Source organism: Taudactylus pleione, unplaced genomic scaffold (assembly GCF_031769625.1).
Source record: "Taudactylus pleione unplaced genomic scaffold, aTauple2 ptg000629l, whole genome shotgun sequence".
Lineage (NCBI taxonomy): Eukaryota > Metazoa > Chordata > Amphibia > Anura > Myobatrachidae > Taudactylus > Taudactylus pleione.
Window position 1 is genome coordinate 1,508,605 of NW_028285031.1, and position 19,169 is coordinate 1,527,773.

Genomic DNA, 19,169 nt, shown 5'->3' on the forward strand with positions numbered 1-19,169 from the left:
AGTGCTGGCCTGCTTGACATTAATTTTGATCATGTTCGATCTACATCAAGCATGCTTTAAATATGAGGGCAGATGTACATGTATATTCACTGCATGCTTTCAACATTCAAGTAAATCATTAATTGAACATTGAATACATTTGTCACAGTATAGCACGTTTCACAATCTGAACATGTCAGCTCTCTTGCCATTTCAGATTTTTGTTTCCTTCCTTATAGTCTTTCTTCTGATTTTTGTTCTAACACAATATCAGAAATATTAAATCTACAAGTTTTCACCGGTGTTAACGATAAGTTTTCACCCATGAAAACGTAAAGCTTTCGCCTGCATTTGAATTGACCCCCTAAAGGTGAAACTTAAATTTCAGTTATTGTAATTTAACGTCTAGACAAAGTTCTCAACTTACTCATAAATTCCATTTCAAATTATAGGAGATCATAAATAAAGTGTTTATAGTAGAGATGTGCGGATTCGGTTTAATGAAATATGAACACACCCGAACTTAGGGGTTCCGAGTCGAATCGGGCCCCAGTTCATGATCACTGTTGGGTTACAAGTAGAACCAATTACTGACTCGGGGCTTATTGCAATTCTGAATTCGGATTTAGAAAACGGATCTCATGTGTTTCGGATTGCATGTAAGCCCCTCCCTCGTGATTTCAGGTGCTGTGAGGTGGTCAAAATTGACTGGAAATGACTGGAAATAAATGTTATTAATGTTGATAATACTAGATGAACAAAAACAGGCCCAAGTTACATGATTTTAGCTGTTTTTATACATTTTTAAAGAAAACCAAAACACTTGAGGGTATTCTTACCAAAACATGATGATGATTTAGAACCAAAACCAGAACACAGGGGTCTGCGCACATCTCTAGTTTATAGTACTTAATTTGTGACCCAAACATTTGACTATTATAAATATGTAAATGTTCCCATCCCCCAAGTACAAATACACAACCCAAGGCATAACTTTAGTCCCTAGAGATATCCTGCATACCGTATGTTATGATCCAGAACAAGGAATTCCCCTATGGTGGACAGGGAGCCAGGGGGTTAGGATGGCTAGGAGACAGCTAGAAGAGTGACAGTACTAGTGTCCTCAATAAGGGTCAAACCCAGGTGATGGCTAGACCTAACCCAAGGTGCAGAGTCTAACCCACTAGGTGGTCTTCACCAGTGACCCCTCCTATTGGGATTTGGGTTTCGCCGCATCGAGTGAGCAGGTTGCGGCCCTCCAGTTAAGTAGTGACGAGGAGACTAGTGAATGACACTAATACAATGAATGGAATGATGCACTGTATGCTCTATGAAACGTTGCAGGATTCAGAGGCAGGATACACCAGGAAGTGACACAGGAGATCCAGGTACAGACTAGTTAGGAGTGACGAGGATTAATGGAAGGTCGGATACTGGATGCTTTGGGTAACTCGGAAGAGCTAGATGCAGGGTAGTGTAAATGAAGCTCAGTAATCCAGACACAGAGAGACACTGGGTGTACAGTGAACCCAGACGCAGGGTAATGTAAAGATCCAGTCGTGGAATGGAGATAACTGTGCAGGTAACTCAGTTGCAGGTTAGTGCATAGGCACTCTGTAGATCCAGTCACAGAGTACAAGTAACTGTGCAGGGAACTCAGATGCAGGTTAGTGTACTTGATACACTGTAGATTTAGTCACAGAATACAAACAACTGTGCAGAGAACTCAGACGCGAGTTAGGGAACTTGATACACTGTAGATCTAGTCATGGGGATAACGTAAGGTGCTTCGTGAATCCAGACGCAGGGAAAGCTACTGAAACTAGTGCTTGGGAGGAGCAGGAGGAGGAGACACAGGAGGAGACACAGTACAGGAGGAGGTGGTACAGGAGGAGACACAGGAAACTGGTAAATGAGCCAGAGCTGGGAAAACACACAAGGATTAACTGAAGCGAAAGTTAAGATAAAATGAAGTGAGTCACTAGGAACTCAGACGCGGATATGCTCGGCATGGCACAGGCGATGGCTGTGGCGGAACTAGAGAGTGGTGGGTCCAGGTGCAAGAATATGCTTTGGGCATCCTTATACAGTGCTCCCAGTAGTGGTCCCCCTATGCAGTGTCCCTAGTAGTGCCCCTTATACAGTGCCCTCAGAAGTGGTCCCCCCTATGCAGTGCCCCCAGTAGTAGTCCCCTCCTATGCAGTGCACCCAGAAGTAGTCCCCCCTATGCATTGCCCTCAGTAGCAGTCCTTCCTATGCAGTGCCTCCAGTAGTAGTCCCCCCCTATGCAGTTCACCCAGAAGTAGTCCCCCCTATGCATTGCCCCCAGTAGTAGACCCCCTATGCAGTGCCCCCAGTAGTAGTGCCCCCTATGCATTGCTGCCAGTAGTAGTCCCCCCATGCAGTGCCCCCAGTAGTAGTCCCCCCTAAACAGTGCCCCCAGTAGCTGCCACCCCCCATACAGTGCCCCCAGTAGAGGCCCACCTATACAGTGCCCCTAGTAGCACCATCCCCCCTATACAGTACCCCCAGTAGCACCCCCCTATTCTGTGCCAGTGTCAGTTCCCATGTCCCCTTACACACACACAAGACCACAACTTACCTGAATCCATGCTCCTGCCACAACCGCTGCTGTCCGCTTCTCCCGGCCCGCTCTTCTGCACTATGGGAGAGACGTCATGACGTCTCTTCCATCACCCGCTGTGGGGGGAGCTGGAAGGTGGAGCTCATGAGTGAGCTCCAGCCGGCTCCCTCCGTGGAGGCAGCAGCCAATGGGAGTCTGTCTGACTCTTATTGGCTGCTATTACAAACACACAGCCACCGCTGGTGGCTGTGTGTTTGTTACTGTGTAGTGCTGACCACTCTCACTGTGGTCTGCACTACACTTGTGGGGCCCAGGGAACACTAGCAGTGGGTGCAGTGGCAGCTATGGGCTCATGCACCACAGCGGGTACCGGTGCAAGCCACCAGCTGCACCACCGCTAGTTCCGCCACTGGCCGATGGAGACATGAGTTAGCTCCAATAGTACTAAAGAGGCAGACGCAGACTAGCTGTGGGATATGCTATGAGAGTAACCTAGAGCCTGGAACAAATATTGGCATCATAGTCGCTGGGAATGCGAAGTTGAACAGCAATTTCCTGTTCCTGGAGTCAGACTAAATACCCTTAGGTAGTTGATCAGTGGATCAGCTGAGTGACCACAGGACTACTATTGGGAGAGAATAGTAAGGTAATATGGGCCAACATGGCTGCGCTCATGCCCGCCACCATGGGAACCAGGTCGCACACATGGAAGCCCTAGCAGACCCCGGGGAGAATACTCCCGGCGACTGAACACCTAAGCCCAAGGACGCCGATGCGGAGGTGAGTAGCGGCCGATCCCAGGCCGCATCCTGTCACCGTAATTGCAAATTAACAGGAAGTGATTCATCTATAGCCTAGATACCCTGATCATGAGGGATTTAGGTGTACAGAGACTGTTAATTACTGAATGCCAGATATTATGGCGCTGCGTGGGGGGGGGGCATTTAAGCTGTTTGTGTTGGAATGTGTCAGTAATTTGGAATTTTTATAGATTTTGCATAGAGATAGTCGAATTCATTATTAGCGATGACTCCATTACACTTTGGTTTATAAAGTAATGAATGAAGGGCCTGATTCAGAACCAGACGCTATTTGCGGACGGTCGTTCCAAAAAAGGGGCCGGCTATTTAAATTGAGTGCTCGCTCTTTGTGGTTTGTTGATGCCTCTATGTCTGAGCGAGCGAACGAAAAATGCGCTCACTATTTTGTAAAGACGCCCCTTTGCCGTTTGCAACACACGTCATCTCCGGTATTTATTAGATTAATCGGGTACATCGAAAGGTATCTAAACTGCTCGCAGTGCTTGTGGTAGGTTTTTCTTACCGCTATCAATGCGAGCAGTTCAGGCTTAAAGACAACCAAGTGAAGTGGTCGATGACGCTCCTTTACTAATTATGCACTCCCATTAAACGCCCTTTTGACAGTTTGGCACGCCTGCGTTCGGATCTCCACTTCCCCGTTTTCAAGCACCTTCCCCTGTTACCACCCACAAACGGTACATTCTGTCAATCAAATTAGCAGCCCCTCGCTGTTTTGCGAGTGCACGATTTCCGACCGCAATGACTGGTTTGCGCATGCGCAGTTGTGCAAACATCGCTCAGAGCGCACGAGCGGCCGATTACGTGCGGCTCTGAATCAGGCCCGAAGTTCCTTCTTATACCTGGCACTAGGATCTTCCACAAGTTTAATGTATGTCTGGATCACTTAAAAAATGATTTGGTCTCCTCCATGTAATATTGTCTATCCTGTAACTCGGCTCCAAAAGCCTTATCTGCTCCACCTATTATTATGAGTTATCTTTAGTTAAAGTGGAAAATTATTTTTGTTCTGCTTAGATTTAATGTATATTTAAGATCTTTATTTCCCACTTATCTAAAAAAAAATTAACTGATTCAAAGAATGTATCAATATAACTTCCACCAAATTCTATTGGGTAGAATTTTGAAGTTGAAGTTGTTGCAAGTGTAGGGATTGGCTTTTTCAAAAAATGTTGCTTAAGAGTTAAAGATCTTACATACTTGCTAAGATCAATAAACAATCAAAACTTTTCTATAATGGGAAGGAGCAAAATTCAAATCCCTAATTTATTGGTTCTGTTGTAATGTAGGGACCTTTGTGGTAAGGTTGAATATTCCTGAAACATTTTTAGCTTGTGTTGTACATACAATTTTTTGGGGGAAATGGATTTCTTACTCCTGCCTACCCTTTTTTCTTCTTTAGTATAATGGCTGAATTTGTTTTTCCCAAAAAATTTATTATTTTTGTTCTTCTGTGGTGGAGGCAATCTTAAGAGCTCAAATCTGAACTGAAGTGGGGTGTCGGTGTCAGAATAAGGCAGTTTTTGTAGTCTAGGGGGTAAATTTACTAAAGATTGGTTTTGGATCATTTTCATAACTGACAGGTATTGATGATTATTGATGTCGGATTGTGGTCTAAAAATCCAGCATTAACCATGTATTGGTATTGACTGTCATATAGAAGAGGACTTCAGAAGTCGCTAAACCACTATACCACAGCAGATCCGATGGCAAATATGTGTAAGCAGGGATAAAATTAGAAAAAGAAATGTGTGGGGACCCCCTCCAAATCCAAAACCAGCTCCCAACCTCCGCACCTAGGCTGGTATTAGAAAAACAGGATTTTGGTACTTACCGATAAATCCCTTTCTCTGATTCCATAGGGGACACTGGAGGCTTCAAGACAGTGGGGTATAGACGGTGCTAAGTGGAAGTGTTAAGTGTTACTAGCTCCTCCCCCTCTCTACCCCCCTACAAGCCCAGTCATAGGAAACTGTGCCCAAGGGGAGCTGACAAAAAGACAAACGGAAGAGGAGGAGGCAAAGCAAGTACACAGAACATATGAAAAGGTCGAAATAACAGTAACACTACCAGAGACATCAAACAGTTCTCTAACAGTCATAACATAACATGACCACAACCCTGGCAGGAAGGAATAGCGCAGGGAGGGCGTCCCCTATGGAATCGGAGAAAGGGTTTTATCGGTAAGTACCAAAATCCTGTTTTCTCCTTCATCCACTTGGGGACACTGGAGGCTTCAAGACAGTGGGGATGTCCCAGAGCTCACAACACAGGCGGGAGAGCACTGAGAACCCTGCAAAACAGACCGGTCAAACTGCGCAGCAGAGGCCGCAAACGTGTCAAATCTATGAAAACAAGGGTATGTCGGCCAGACCAAGTAGCCGCTCGGGCAAAGTGACTCCATGGAAACTCCGCGAGCAGCCGCCCAGGAGGAACCCACAGAGCGAGTGGAATTGACTGTACTAGAAGGCGGAGGCTCCTTAGATGAGGCTATATACACCTGTCTGATGGTGAGACGAATCCAGTGGGCCAGCGACTGTTTGTGCTGCGAGAAGAAGTGTTACCTTCCACGGAAGGTATTTTAACTCCAGCAACTCCAAAGGTTCGAACAGAGGAGACTGTAAAAAGAAAAGTATGAGATCCAAATCCCAGAGCCATAGGAGGAACAAAGGGAGATTGTAACCGAATCACACCTTGTAGAAAAGTCTGTACCTCCGGTATCAAGGCCAGCTTCTTCTGAAAGAAAACAGTCAGAGCTGAAATATGAACTTTCAGAGAACCCAACCGCAGACTGGCTGAGAAACTTGCTTGCAAAAAAAGCAGAAGTCTGGCTAGGTTGAATTCTGTAGGAGGAGCCCCACTACGTTCACACCATGAAACATAAGTCTTCCAAATACGGTGGTGATGTTTAAAAGTAACTTCCTTCCGAGCTCTAAGCATAGTAGGGATTACCCTGGATGGGATCCCTTTACATCTCAGGATGGCCCTTTCAACAGCCATGCTGTCGAACATAACCGGTTTAAGTCTGGATAGACTAAAGGACCTTGTAGAGATCTACTCTCAGAGGAAGGAGCCACGGATTGTCGATCAGCAGAAGCTGAAGGTTGGAATACCAAGCTCTGCGAGGCCAATCCAGAGCTACCAATAGAACCTTGGCCTTCTCTCTTTTGATGCGTTGTAGAATCCGAGGGAGAAGAGGAAATTGAGGGAACAGATAGACAAATTGGAACTGCCATGGAGTTGATAGTGCATCCATTGCCACTGCCTCCGGGTCTTTCGTCCGACAGCAGTAGAGAGGCAGTTGATGATTTTGTCTGGATGTCATGAGGTCGACCTGTGGAAGACCTCACCGTTGGACCAGCTGTTGAAAAGTCTGTGGATGTAGTGCCCATTCCCCTGGATGCATGTCCTGCTGGCTGAAGTAGTCTGCCTTGCAATTTTCTATGCCTGGAATGAATATTGCTGAGATTGCCATCGCGAACCTCTCCACTCAGGTTAGTATGCAGCTTACTTCTTTCATAGCCGATCGACTTCTGGTGCCGCCTAGTCTGTTTAAGTATGCCACTGTCGTTGCGTTGTCCAACTGGACCCTGACTGCTCGGCTCCGCAACAGGTGATCTGCTGTCTGAATCGCGCAGAACACTGCCCGCAATTCCAATATGTTTATCGGCAGACTCGCTTCCGGTGCTGTCCAGCGGCCTTCGAAGTGATGTTCCTGAATCACAGCCCCCCAGCCTCTCAGACATGCATCTGTGGTGAGAAGAGTCCAATCCCACACTCTGAATCTCTTTCCCTCCAGTAGGTGTACTGATTTCAACCACCAGAGAAGGGATATCCAAGTTCTGGGACTTAACCTTACTCGTTGGTGAAGGAAAAGATGAGATCCTGTCCACTGAGAGAGGATGTCTAGCTGAAACTGTCTGGAGTGAAAGCGTCCATAAGGAATGGCCTTGAATGCCGCAACCATCTTCCCCAGGAGGTGAATGCAAACATGCACAGATACCAGTCGAAGGTCTGTCCTCACCATCTCCTTAATGGAAGTTGCTTTTTCCTGAGGGATGAACACTCACTGACATAAGGTGTCCATGATCATTCCCAGAGACTGTAGCCTCTGCGTAGGTTGCAGATGAGCCTTGGGAAAATTCAGGATCCACCCATGATGAATGAGAAGGCTGTGAGTCACTGTGATGTTCTGCAGTAATTGGTCCCTGGAATGGACCTTCAGAAGAAGATCGTCCAGGTAAGGAATAATAGTGATCCCCTGTTTCTAAAGAATACTCAACTTCACAGCCATGACCTTTGTGAATACCCTGGAGGCTGATGATTAGCCGAAGGGTAAGGCCTGAAACTGGAAATGTGAGTTCCGAACTGCAAATCTGAGAAACGCCTGGTGAGGCGGCCAGATAGGGATGTGAAGGTAGGAGTCCTTGATATCTAGAGATACCATAAATTCGCCTTCCTCTAGGCCAGCAATTACCGACTGAAGGGACTCCATTTTGAACTTGAAAACCCTTAGGTAGGGATTGAGATCCCTCAAGTTCAGAATAGGTCAGAAGCTTGTCTATAGCTTGCTGTAAAACGACACTCCTGTCATTGGAAACTGGCAAACCTGTGGTAAAAAACTGAGGAGGAGGTTGAAACTGAAAGTCGAGCTTGTATCCCCAAGTGATGAGATCTCGGACCCAGACATATGACAAGATTCTGTCCATACTTCTCTGAAGTACCGAGGATGTGCTTCTACTTTGGGGTCCCCCAGGTGAGAGGGAAGCCCATCATTCACTAGGCTTGGTAGTGGACTTAATTTCCTGTTGAGTAGAGGTTGTTGCGGCTCTTTCCCCGACCTCTGGAAACACGGGAAGTTGATGGTCCACCTCCGAAGTGACCACGTGAACATCCCGGAGCACAAAAGGACCGAAATGAGGGTCCCGAGTATGATATTTTAGGGGGAGGAGCCGCAGAAGGAAGATAAGTGGATTTCTCAAGCTACAGGAGGTAAATCCAATTATCTAGTTCTGTCAGCCAATTGTTTCACCCAAAGCTCAATAGCTTTCTTAGTCCAGCAGCTTACAATCACAGGACGCAGTGTCACCCCTGCAGCTGTGTAAATGGACTTAGTGTTTTCCAATCTGAAGTGTCTTTCAAACACGTGGCCCCAGGCACTGGTAGCATAGTCTTCTTAGACAGCCGCGATACCGATGGATCTACTGTATGGGGAGTCTCACAAGATCTTCTGCTATCTGCCGGAAAAGGATAAAAGGATAATGACCGTCTGGACATCTGAAATTTTTTATCCGGATGCTCCCAAACTGACATCAGAAAAGAAACCAGCTCTTCTGAGACTGGAAAAGCAATAGTATGTCTTTGTTTCTTTAGAAAGAAAGACTGTCGAGCAGGACCTGTGTCCTCTTCCTGTATCTGCAATACCTGTCGGATTGCAGTAATTAAAGCCTCTATCCCCTCGGATACTGGCTCAGACTCCTCCTGGAGTTCTTTAGGAGAATCTCGAGCATATTCACCTTCTTCTAAAACTGGCATATCCTCCTCCTCCAAGTCGTTCGATTGGAGGACTGATGGTAACAGTCCCTTTTTTGAGACCTGAGGAGAATATCCTGTTGTAGTACAGGAGAGCCCATGCTGGTTCTTCTAGAGCCGTTGATCAGGAAGCCTCTCTTTCTTTCCGAGAAGCCTCCAGCTCAGCAGAGAGAGAGGACATAACGGATGTAACCTGCACCGTCCAAGGCGGTGGTTCTGACATCCCTGCAGATTGTTGCTCAGTATTGCAATTGTCACACAATCGGGAGTTAGACGACTGCCCCTGTGTAATCTTATATTCACACTTTTTGCAGGTAAATAACTTTTGAGATGCATTACATCTGCCAGTCATGCTACATACAGACCCCACATAAACAACATAAAACTGTAGTGGAAAAGGTCAAAAGAAGAAACTGGGATACAGAGAGGCAGGAGAGAGCCACACCTGCATTAATAGCACTCCTAGCAGTGCCAGAAAACACTAGGCATAGAAGGAATAACCACTGATAAGTAGTTACTAACCTGCCTTAAATGCTCTCCTGACCAGCCTAAACCCCACTATTTCCTTACAGTCCAGGTTAGGCTTCCAGTTTCATGCAGCGGTGATTTTGTATATGCAGTAGACGGTGTTCCTCCCTGTAATGGCCGCCAGCACATTTCCAGATGCCGCTGGGAGGAAGGAGCAGGACTCCGGAGCTAAGCTCCGCCCCTGCTATGGAACTTAAATTTAAACATATAAGCGTGCTTATTCACTTGGCTGCTCCGCTAATAACTTACACAAAAGTAATAGGTACAGAAGATTATAGAAAATTACTGAGTCCTAATTGCTCATTAAGGCCCTTGGGAACAAGGGTACCCAGGCGAAAGATCCAGCGAGTTTCTAGTTGAAGCAACTTAAGTGACCTATTACCACCGCGGACAGATAATGGGACCTGGTCTATCATCCTATATTTCAAAGTAGTAAGGGGGTGATGAGCCTGGCAAAAGTGACGTGCAACAGGCGGTGGTAATAGGTCACTTAAGTTGCTTCAACTAGAAACTCGCTGGATCTTTCGCCTGGGTACCCTTGTTCCCAAGGGCCTTAATGAGCAATTAGGACTCAGTAATTTTCTATAATCTTCTGTACCTATTACTTTTGTGTAAGTTATTACTATGCTAAATTCAATTGGTCTTTGCATTTTAGTCGCTCTTTATATTGTTGTTTATTTCATAATTATTGGCTATATATACTACTACCTTATGGCTTTGTGTCCCTGACATGATCATTGATTCTATCTATATATAAGCGCTTTGTTCTTATTGTTAATATTCTTTGTTGTGTTGGTTTATAATTGTTTTGTGGAACTATGGTGATGGTAGCACTTTGATGACGCATCTGTTGATGACGTCATCCTCTGTGCGCCGACTGAACGGGCGCGTGGTCCCGCTTCCGGCGTTCACTTCACGGTGATGTATTTAAGGTAAGATGTAATTGTTTATCTTTAGCCTGACGAAAATGCCACAATAAACGGCATTGAAACGTTGCCTTTTTCATATATGCTGCATAAGAGTCCTTCATTTTCAAGACGTCTGGAGTGCTGCACCACCCCCTCTATACTTTGTATATATATATATATATATATATATATATATATATATTTATTAAGGTTGTGCAGCTCGGATGCAAATCAGAACCTATCCGAACCTGCACATCCCTTATATATATATATATTTATATTTGGGATGTGCAGGCAGCTGTGAGTGCCGCCTATATACTGCCACTTTCTGTATTCATTTGCGAAGGAGGGCATCCAGCGAAGTTGTTCTATAGTAAGCACGAGTGCCAAGTACTTTGCATTTATATATATATCAGCATTATTCCACATGAAGTAAATGTGGTATATCCAGATCTCCCAGGTTTGGCAGAGCAAAGGCATTAGGAATGTGTTATGTCCAGTTCAGGTGTTGCCTCAATCAGTGCCTGGAAAGGCAGCTGATTACAGACACCTGTGGGAAGCTCTTTTAAGAACTGCAGAGGCACTAGGAAAACTGAGCCTGACGGTGAGATAGTCGCCCAGCTTATAGGCCCGGGGGTGACTAGTGTTAGGGTTCCTGGACCTGCGAGTCCACTGAAGAAATATTACTGTTTGGAAGACTTTATGTATTATCTTGCCTATGAAACTGCCATGTCCTGTAAACCTGCCTGTGGTGAGCAATAAAGTTACTGATGGATTTTACCCGATCTATGTGATTCTTGTCACAATACACCTAATTAGTGCACTGTACATGTGATAAGGATTCCCTGTACTGATCGGCCAGTGTCTAAAACTCAATGAGGACTGCATTGACTACTAAAGGCGAAATACATAGCAAAGTCTCACAAACAGGGTCCTCTACCATCATGTGCTTCTCATTACTTGTACTTTCATCTATTCCTTACTCCCCACAAGGGCACCTAACACTTGGTGGCCTATGCCCTGCTGCTTATTTTGATTGTTACTGTATGATCATTAATACAGCAATGTGTACAAACCATGTCCTTGTTCTGCATTGTATTGAATTGTAAGTCACTGGTTTCTTGTTCACTTAATTTATATACTTTGTAAGGTGCTGCTGAACCCTTGTGGCGCCATATAAATAAAGGATAATAATAATAATAATAATAATAATAATTACCACTGGGATGACTTAATTGTAATTTAGTGAAGAATGCAGAGCTAAAATGCCATTGTCAGTCACTGGCAGGAACTGTGGGCCTGATTCAGAGCCGCTCGTAAGCGGCCGTTCGTTCGCTCAGAGCGATGTTCGCACATCTGCGCATGCGTATGGGTTGTGATGCGCATGCGCCAACTAGTCAGTGCGGTCGGAAGTCATGTGCTCGCAAAATAGCGAATGCCTGCTAATTTGAGTGACAGAATGAGGCGTTTGTGGGTGGTAACAGGGGAAGGTGCTTGAAAACGGGGAGTGGAGATCCGAACGCAGGCGTGCCAAACGGTCAAAACGGGCGTTTTAAGGGTGTGCATAATTAACAAAGCAGCGTCATCGACCACGTCACTTGGTTGTCTTTTAGCCTGAACTGCTCGCATGATTGCGGTAGGAAAATGCTACCACAAGAATAGCGAGCAGTTCATACGCCTTTCGATGTACTCGATTAATCTAATAAATAGCGGAGATGACGTATGATGCGAGCGGCCAGGGGGCGTCTTTACAAAATAGCGAACGCATGTTTCGTTCGCTCGTTCAGACATAGAGGCGTCAACAGACCGCAAAGAGCGAGCGCTCTATTTAAATATCCGGCCCCTTTTTCTGAACGAGCGAGCGCAAATAGCGTCCGGCTCTGAATCAGGCCCAGTGTTCAATATGTTAAAGCCCACAGCCAACAAGTGAAGGGGACAGGAGTTTGCTGTGACCACCCACTTTGATTGGTTGGAGGGTGAATCTTGGTGTAGTGTCACGTTTGGGCTCAGAAGATCTTCTGCTGATGGATTAGAAGTCGGGGTGCTAGGATGGGGAAACAACCGGAGATGAGGGGCCTGGGTATATGTCTTCCTCATCCACAAATACCAGATGTTAGCTAGACCTGACCGAAGGCGCGGAGTCTAACTTACTGGGAGGCGTTCACCAGTGACCCCTCCACTTGGGATTTGGGTTTAAGATGCACCCAGCAAGCAGGTCGCGGCCCTTTGGTAAGGTATCTGGTACAAGTTGGAAACGGAAGAACACAAACACAGGGAAAGCACAGGAGAAATCTGAGACAAAAGTAGGAAAACAGCCCTGTACAAAGTGCACTGAAGATCCGGATGCGGGATGATGTAATATATGGCTGGAATCCAGATGCAAGATGAAGGAATATATGCACTGAGGATCCAGACACAGGATGGTATAATGTATATACTGAGAATCCAGACGCAAAATTATGTAAGCACGCACTGAGTATCCAGACGCAGGACTGGTACAGGAGAATGGCACTAGGAGTCAGTACTCGGATGACGTACTGAGTACACATGCTGGTGATCAGACGCAGGACTGGTACCGGAGAATGACACTAGGAGTCAGTATTCGGATGTTGTACTGAGTATACACACACACTAATCAGGTGATGTAGACTGCTATGGCTGCTTCCATGATGGTAACCGCAGGAACCAAATCATGGAGCAACATATGGATGTCCTAGCAGACCCCAGGTATAATCCTCAGCGCGTCACTCGTCACTGCACCTGGCGCCTGATCCTAGGCTGCAACCTGACAGTACCCCCCTTTCAGGGTGGACTCTAGACGTCTAGAAGGCTTACCAGGAAATTTGTTATGGAAGGCTCAAATAAGCTGTAGAGCATGGACATCAGACGCCTTGATCCATGCCCATTCTTCAGGTCCATAACCCTTCCAATCAATCAGATACTGAAGATGATTCAACCGATGTCGAGAGTCAAGAATCTTCTCTACTTCAAATTCAACTCCTATTTGCATATGTACTTGTGGTGTCCTGAGTGGAGAACGCTGAAATTGGTTAAGAACCAATGGTTGAAGTAAAGAAACATGAAATGCGTTAGATATTTTCAACTGAGGAAGTAGCTCCAATTTATACACCACCGGATTGATAACCTTTAGAATGCGATACGGTCCGATGAAGCATGGAGCAAATTTCATGCTAGGGATCTTCAACAAAATGTTCTTGGTTGACAGCCATACTCTATCTCCAATTCTCAGAAGAGGAATGGCAAGACGTTTCTGATCCGCAAACTTTTGTAGATACTAGAAATCTTTTTTAAAGAGGAATGAATATTCTTCAATATTCCTGAAAATGATTCCATAAGATTTGTGAAGGCATATACTTCCATTGGAGGTAATTCTTGAAAACTCCGGAATGCAGGGATGTTTACCATATACAGCAAAAAAATGGAGTAGAATTTGAGGCGGTATAATACCTAAAATTATGGGCGAACTCTGCCCAAGGTAACAAATCGACCCAGTCATCTTGAGATGAAGACACAAATAAACGTCTCCAATTCTTGATTCACCCTTTTGGTTTGGCCATTTGTTTGCGGGTGATAGGCCGATGAAAATTTTAGTTTAATTCCACAAGAAGAACATAAAAGCCCTCCAGAACTTGGCCACAAATTGCACACCCCGATCAGACACTATCTCTTTTGGTAGTCCGTGGAGACTAATGTCATGGATAAAAATTTTGGCCAATTGTGGAACAGAAGGAAGTCCACCTAAAGGAATAAAATGGGCCATCTTCGAAAATCAGTCCACTACCACCCAGATAGTGTTATGTCCTTTAGAAGGTGGTAACTTGGAAATAAAATCCATTGATAGATGGGTCCAAGGAGTATCAGGAATGGGTAGAAGACGTAAAGGACCTACAATTTTTCTACAAGTGGATTTGTGCTGAGCACACTTGGCAAGAGATAATAAAATTCCTGACATTTTCCTTCATAGAGGGCCACCAGTAGGAGCGCTGTAAAAACGTAAAGGTCTTGAGGATGCCCGAGTGGCCAGCAAACAAGGAGGCATGAGCCCAGGTTAATAAGCTCTTACGTAACTGAGGCGACACAAAAATCTTGCCAGGCGGTGGAGTCAGAAGATGGGTATGAGCAAAGACAAGGAGATCCAGAATTGGGTGAATTTGAGGTTGGTCTTCCTCTTCCTGCAGAGGTAGAAAGGATCAGGAAAGAGCATCAGCTGTTTTATTTTGAATACCAGGATGAAATTGGAGCTTAAAATCAAATCTGGAGAAAAAAAAAAAGAGACCAGCAAGCTTGCCTGGAATTTAAATGATGGGCTGTCTTGAGATATAGAAGTTTTTTTATGATTAGTGATGATCCTGTTTGGAAATTTGGCACCTTCCAAAAAATGTCTCCATTCTTCTAGAGCTAAATTCATAGCTAACAATACTTTGTCCCCTATGGCATAATTCCTCTTAGCCAGGGAGAATTTGCGAGAGAAAAACCACAAGGATGATTGCTTCCATCTTCTGCCACCTGGGACAGTACTGCTCCTACTCATACCAAGGAGGCATCAACTTCTAAAATAAAAGGTTTCTCTGGTTGTGGATGATGAAGAATGGGAGCCATGGAGAAAGCTGTTTTAAGAGTTTGGAAGGCAGCCACTGCTGCGGGAGGCCAAAAAGACGGGTTAGCTCCCTTTTTTGTGAGAGCCGTGATGGGGGCAACAATGGTAGAGAAATAAAAAATGAGCCTCTGATAATTGGAGAAACCAAGATACCATTGGAAGGCTTTCAAGGAATTCAGCTGGGGCCAGTCTTGAATGGCACTTAACTTGTTCGGATCCATTTGAAGAAAATCTCCAGATATGATGTGACCTAAAAATGGAACAGAAGACTTCTCAAAAAGACATTTGGAGATTTTCCTGAACAGTTAGTGGACTCGAAGGCAAGAAAGAACCTAACATGTAGGCAATGGGACAGTATATCCTTAGAGAAAATTAAAATGTCGTCCAGATAGACTACAACAAATTCATAAAGGACATCTCGAAAAAGTTTGTGCATAACTCTGAAACACTGCTGGTGCATTACACAGACAAAAAGACATCACCAAGTATTCGAAATGGCCATCAAGAGTATTAAAAGCGGTTTTCCACTCATCTCCCATTCTAATGCGAATCAAATTGTAGGCTCCATGAAGGGCTAATTTGGTGAAAATGGATGCTCCACAAACTGTATCACAAAGTTCAGAGAAGAGTGGCAAAGGATATCTATTTTTCACTGTTATTTGGTTCAGCCCACAGTAATCTATACAAGGTCTGAGACTTCCGTCTTTCTTCTCCACAAAGAAGAATCCAGCTCCAGTAGGAGAGGAAGATGATCTAATAACTCCCTTGGCCAGATTTTCCTTGATATATTCGGACATGGCAGCTGTTTCCGGAACCGACAGAGAATATGTGCAGCCTTGGGGTGGTATCTTTCCAGGGATTAGATCAATGCCACAGTCCCAGGGTTGATGGGGAGGCAGTTTATCTGCAGCTTGTTCACAAAAGACGTCAGAAAAATATTGGTATGGTTTTGGAGATGAGAGTCCGGTTTAGGAATAGATTTGTCGGATGCTGGAAACACCGTGGAAGATTCAGTAGAGACTTGTTGGGTCCGTACCGAAACTATTTGAGGAAGACACCGGTGAAAACAGTTAGATCCCCATGCAAGTACGTGCATGGTAGACCAGTCTAGAGTAAGGTTGTGGGTTTGAAGCCAAGGCAGACCTAACACCAGAGCATGGGAAGTTTTAGGTGAGACTAAGAATTCTATCTCCTCTTGATGTAAACATCCTACCCAAAGTGAAACAAGTAGAGTGACTGAAGAAATGACATCTCCGGTGATAATACTGCCATCTACCCCAGAAAGTCAGTTTGCTTGGGAGAGGTTGTACCGGAATTCCCAGTTCATGTGTTAAAGATTCAGAAATAGAATTTCCTGCAGATCCTGAGACCAATGAGGCTTTAATACTTCTGTTTTGAGTCTTGAAATGAATGACCAGCGGTAGTAAACTACCCAATAAATGGGAAGGCTTTTTTAACACCCCCAACCAGATGCTCCCGGAACCAGTTTGTCCTCTTCTCTCGGGAAACGAGAGACCCTAAGTTTAAGCATGTATCCGGGGCAACGCAGTAGAGACAAAGCTTGTTCTGCTATCGGCGAGTCCGCTCAGCTGAGGTTAGACGGGATCTGTTGACCTGCATAGGCTCTTTTTTGGACAGTACAGGGGAGGAAGAAGGTGCAACTGGCATAAACAGATCCTTGAAATTATCTTCACGCCCTCTACTAGCCTGTCATTCTCTGTGGCACATGTCAATCTTAATACATAAAGAAATTACTTCAGATAGGGACTCAGTAACATCTCGAGAGGTTAATTCATCCTTCATTTTCTCGGACAATCCGTGAAGGAATGCTGCCCTGAGAGCTTTATTTTAATTCGGAAGTGATTGTTTGAAATTGAACCACGTACTGGCCCACAGTACGTGTCCCTTGTCAAACTTGAAGGAGATCTGAGGAGGCCGAAGCAGACCAGCCAGACTCATCGAAATTTCTCTTGAAAGAACTGATAAAATCCTCATAATTTGATACTAGAGGATTAGCCCACTACCATAATGGAGAAACGCAGTCCAAGGCGGTTCCTGAAAGTAAGGAGATGATGTACGCCACCTTTGATCTTGATGTGGGGAAATTCTGGGGCAGACACTCAAACTGTATCTCGCACTGATTGATGAAGCCTGGGGTTTCCATCAAAACGCTCAGGAGAGGCCAACTGCAGACGAGATTTTTGAATAACTGCCACTGGAGGATTTACAGGAGCAGATACTGGGGGAGTAGGAAGTAAAGTGGCCAGAGTCAACTGTATAGAGAGTAATTGTCCGGAGATTTCCTGGAGATATTGAGCCACCTGGTGTTGTGTTGCCTCCTGTATCTCCATGAGAGGAGGGGATACGAGATCTTGTAATGCCCCTGCACCCTGAGATCCCGTGGATTCCATTGGGCCTGAATAAACTTTCACGTTTGGGCTCAGAAGATCTTCTACTGATGGATTAGAAGTCGGGGTGCTAGGATGGGGAAAGAACTGGAGATGAGGGGCCTGGATATATGTCTTCCTCATCCACAGATACCAGATGTTGGCTAGACCTGACCAAAAGTGCAGAGTCTAACTTACTGGGAGGTGTTCACCAGTGACCCTTCCAATTAGGATTTGGGTTTAAGCTGCACCCAGCAAGCAGGTCGCGGCCCTTTGGTCAGGTATCTGGTACAAGTTGGAAACGGAAGAACACAAACACAGGGAAAGCACAGGAGAAATCTGAGACAAAAGTAGGAAAACAGCCCTGTACAAAGTGCACTGAAGATCCGGATGCGAGATTATGTAATATATGGCTGGAATCCAGATGTAAAATGATGGAATTTATGCACTGAAGATTCAGACACAGGATGGTATAATGTATACACTGAGAATCCAGACGCAAAATGATGTAAGTACGCATTGAGTATCCAGACACAGGACTGGTACAGGAGAATGACACTAGGAGTCAGTACTCGGATGACGTACTGAGTACACGCGCTGGTGATCAGACGCAGGACTGGTACAGGAGAATGACACTAGGAGTCAGTACTCGGATGACGTACTGAGTACACGCGCTGGTGATCAGACGCAGGACTGGTACAGGAGAATGACACTAGGAGTCAGTACTTGGATGACAAACTGAGTACACACACACTGGTGAATGTCACTGGAGTACTTCACTAAAAGAGTGAAACGTGGAACCTGGAACACTGCAACAGAGACACTGAAAGTAGTGAAGTTGTTCAGGCAACTTCCTGTTGCCCAGAGCCCGGCTAAATACCCTTAGGTAGCGATCTATTTGAGGACAGTGTCAGCTGACAGCTAACAATGTAACAATTGGATTAAGGGCTAATCAGGTGATGTAGACTGTTATGATTGCGTCCATGATAGTAACTGCAGGAACCAAATCATGGAGCTAGGCATGGATGTCCTAGCAGACCCCAATAATAATCCTCAGCGCGTCACTCGTCGTTGCACCTGGCGTCTGACCCCCCGGGAGGTCAAGGGAAGCCGGCGCTGAGGTGAGTAATGGCGAGCAGTCTCCCACTGCAGCTCAGCACACAGCAGCATGTCTCCTATAACTGTGTGTGGGAGCGATTAGGGTGAGGGGCTCACAGGGCCCCGTCCCCATCGCGCAGCCATGCTAAGCGGGGCTGCAAAAAAAATGTTTTTCTTTTCTTTTAGCCTCAGGGGGCGAGGCCACGCATCCTGCGATTGGGCCACGCCCCCCTTTACACGGGCCCGGCTCTTGACGCTCCTGAATGGGCACACACCAATATGGCCCCACCTTGAAGGAGCTTTCTCACCTAGGGCAGAGCTGAGGAAGGATGTGTACATACAAATATATTCAAACCCAGACATCAGCATATATATGCCTGTTACAAGGTGTATTTTTACTACCTAGAATACGGCAGGGACAAGGAAAATGATGATGACGTGTAGCAAACCAGGGGCATATGTGCAAATATACACATGTCCGATTTACTTCCAGCTCAGCCCCAAAGCGCTTCTGCATGTAGGTACAAAATAGTGTATTTTAAAATGGAAGTAAAATTGTCACTTAAAGTAAAGGCAGCTGCAATTTCCCTTAGTGCCAACATGAGTTGGATAAGCAGCTGTGTAATACAATTCATAACCCCCATATAGAACAACAGTGGCCAGTGCCGATTTCACATTGTGACCAGTTCCTTCCTTTTAGGTCAGACTTTTGTGATT

General features: G+C 45.4%; 1 protein-coding gene across 3 annotated transcripts in view; it reads right to left on the minus strand.

Annotated features, from left to right (window-relative positions):
• LOC148479214 (leukotriene C4 synthase-like) overlaps positions 1-19,169 on the minus strand; it is a 98,795-nt gene that overhangs the window by 22,384 nt on the left and 57,242 nt on the right. The gene's annotated exons all lie outside the window — the stretch shown is intronic.